Below are 3,551 nucleotides of genomic sequence, written 5' to 3' on the forward strand. Positions count from 1 at the left end.
CTCCAATGTCATTTACCCACAGCTGTGCAATTTTTTTCATTGGAATACTTATCCAACTCCGTTTTGAAAGATAAGATTGCGTCTGACTCCACCGCCCTTTAGAGCAGTGTATTCCAGATTCTAACCACTTGCTGAGGAATGGCCACTCCTGTTCCCATGTATAAAGGCAGAGAAACACGGGATCAATTCCTGCCACACTCACAACCTTGCAAAATATCGCACCGTTATTCTATTCTCCTGACACAAGCTCCAGAAGTGTCGTCCAGCTGTTGAGGTTAAAGCTCTGGTTATGTTCCCAACAATGTTACTGCCACAGCGTTTCCGTAGTGTAGTGGTTATCACGTTCGCCTAACACGCGAAAGGTCCCCAGTTCGAAACCGGGCGGAAACATTATGCAAACGTGTTCAATTAATGATAAGATAAAAGTAAATCATTCATATTAGTGGTTCAATGTTAACAGAGTGCAGTGTCTCACGATGCTGTTCCATTTGCTGATTTCTCTCTGCAGTTCTGTTCACACTCAAATTCTACACAGTGTCTCTCACTCCCTCCCGTTTGCAGCCCTGACGCTGGAGAAACCATATCTCAAAGCTGCACATTCCGTGCATTCAGGTCAGCTGTGAGAGATTATTAAAGGATCCTGCCACGCCACCACGCTTCACAACAGAAAATTAAAGCCACAAACAAACCCATCGACTAATCGCTCTTTCCCAGCTCCAGAGTGAGTGAGGGCGGGACAAGCACTAACTTCCGCTCCCACACTCTCCAATCAGCCGCTGCCGGCGGAAAGCGGAGAATGCAGAATCAAACAGCGGTTTACCGCTCTTCACTGGGCTGCAAATTGCCAGCGTTCGAGAGAACGCTCCCCGTACACCGAACAGCAGCCTCATAAGATGCTTCATCTTAGCTTCCTGAGTTCGAGCCCCAGCTTGCACGAACACTTCTTCACTGGAAACACCATTAATTATCTGATTGCCACGTTTTGCATCATGAAAGTAATCCTAACCGATAATTATATAATCATAGAGGTTTACAGCATGGAAGGAGTCATTTAAGCCCATCGTATCTGCACCGGCCAACAAATGCCCAGTTTTAGTTGTGTACACCTGCACCTTATTGCATTTCATGTGCACATCTCAGAACTGGTTAAATGTGGTGAGGGTTTCTGCCTGCACCACACTTTCAGGCAGTGAGTTTGAGACCCCCACAAACATCTGCATGCAGAATGTTCACTTCAAATCCCCTTTAACCCTTACACTAATTACTTTTAAATTATGCAGCCTGGTTGTTGACCACTCCACTATGTGAAATAGACCCTTTTAATCAACAATATCTAGGCCCCTCCTATTTTTATACACCTCAATGCTGTCGCCCATCAGCCTCCTCTGTTCCAAGGAAAACAAACCCATCCTATCCAATCTGTCCTCATAGCAAATTTGCTCCACTCCCGGCAACATCTACGTAAATCTCCTCTGTACCCTCTCCAGCGTATTCACGTTCTTCCTTCAATGCGGTGACCAGAACTGCACGCAGTACTCCAGCTGTGGCCTAACCAGAATTTTATACAGTTCTAGCGTAACCCACTTGCTGTTCTGTTCCTTGCTTCTGCCAATAAATGCAACCATTCCATATGACTTCTTAACCAACTTTTCCAACTGGCCAGCTTCCTTCAGGGATCTGTGGACAAGCAATCCCAGTTACCTTTGTTCCTCTACACTTCTCAATGTCATACCAGTTGATGTGTATTCCCTTTCCTTGTTAGTCCTCCACAAATGCGCGATCTCTCACATCTCTGGATTAAATTGAATTTGCCACTGCTCTACCCCCTTATCAGTTGATTGATATCTTCCTGGAGTCTCCAGCTTTCTTCTTCATTATCAACCACACTGCCTGTTTTAATAACACCTGAAAACTTCGTAATCATAACACCTATATTCAAGTTTAGATCATTGATAAATACCATAAAAAGCAATGGATCTGGCACTGAAAACTGTGGAACCCCACTGGAAACATCCTTCCAGTCACAAAAACACCCATCAAACATTACCCTTTGCTTCCTGCCTCTGAGCCCAATTTGGATCCAATTTGCCACTTCGCCCTGAATCACATGGGCTTTTACTTAGAAAATGCATAATCATTAAATGTTATCCTGCCTTCATGGGAAAACATCATTAATTGACTGATGATCTTCATTTGCACAACTAAAGAAATGTTAACTGAAGGAGAATCCTTAATTTAATAACTTATCTGTGCTCTGCACTTTACCTCTGAATCCATAAACCATTTTGGACACTGTGCTTTAGAAGTCTGCTTCAAAATGTTCATTGCTGGTAACATGTGCATGAGACGTTGGAAACAGTGAGATAGACTGTAGTGCAAGGGACTGGTTATTGTGAAACAGCAAAGAAAATATACATTCTGGAAGAATACCATCGAAAAGTAATGTGGCCCGAACAGCCAAAAAGAAGATGAAGTGCTGAGCCCTTTTCAGCAAGAAATTATTTTTCAAACATTTCTCTGACCGAATCTTCACAAAAGAAAAATGATGCTTTTAAAGTCATTAAACCCGAATTTTCGTGCACCCGAATCTTCTGAATCAGATGCCTCTCGTTGTGCCGACTGAATCCATGTCCCTTTCAATATTCTGCTGACATGCACACTATTAAATGTGCCACTAACTTATAGAATCAAAGAATAAGGGAATGGTTGCAGCCCGTCGAGCCCATGCCAACTCTCAACAAGTCTCACTCCCCTGTCACTTACCCACAGCTGTGCAATTTTTTTCATTCGGATACTTATCCAGCTCCGTTTTGAAAGATAAGATTGAGTCTGACTCCACCGCCCTTTAGTGCAATGTATTCCAGATTCTAACTATTTGCTGAGGAATGGCCACTCCTGTTCCTATGTATAAAGGCAGAGAAACACGGGATCAATTCCTGCCACACTCACAACCTTGCGAAATATAGCACCGTCATTCTATTCTCGTGACACAAGCTCCAAAAGTGTAGTCCAGCTGTTGAGGTTAAAGCTCTGGTTATGTTCCCAACAGTGTTACTTCCACAGCGTTTCCGTAGTGTAATGGTTTTCACGTTCGCCAAAGACGCGAAATGTCCCCGGTTTGAAACCGGGCGAAAACATTATGCAAACGTGTTCAATTAATGATTAGAAAAAATTAAATAATTCATGTTCGTGGTTCAATATTAACAGAGTGCAGTGTCTCACGATGCTGTTCCGTTTGCTGATTTCTCTCTGCAGTTCTGTTCACACTCAAATTCTACACAGTGTCTCTCACTCACTCCCGTTTCCAGCCCTGACGCTGGAGAAACCATATCTCAAAGCTGCACATTCCGTGCATTCAGGTCAGCTGTGAGAGATTATTAAAGGATCCTGTCACGCCGCCACGCTTCACAGCAGAAAATTAAAGCCACAAACAAACCCATCGACTAATCACTATTCCCCAGCTCCAGAGTGAGTGAGGGCGGGACAGGACCTAACTTCCGCTCCAACACTCTCCAATCTGCCGGCGGGAAGCGGAGAATGCAGCATCAAAC

General features: G+C 43.9%; 1 non-coding gene across 1 annotated transcript; it reads left to right on the forward strand.

Moving 5' to 3' along the window:
* The first annotated feature begins 317 nt into the window (after positions 1-317).
* Positions 318-390, forward strand: trnav-aac (transfer RNA valine (anticodon AAC)). Its single transcript has one exon. It is a non-coding gene; the product is annotated as a tRNA-Val (tRNA).
* The last annotated feature ends 3,161 nt before the right edge of the window (positions 391-3,551 follow it).

Source organism: Pristiophorus japonicus, chromosome 3, assembly GCF_044704955.1.
Source record: "Pristiophorus japonicus isolate sPriJap1 chromosome 3, sPriJap1.hap1, whole genome shotgun sequence".
Lineage (NCBI taxonomy): Eukaryota > Metazoa > Chordata > Chondrichthyes > Pristiophoridae > Pristiophorus > Pristiophorus japonicus.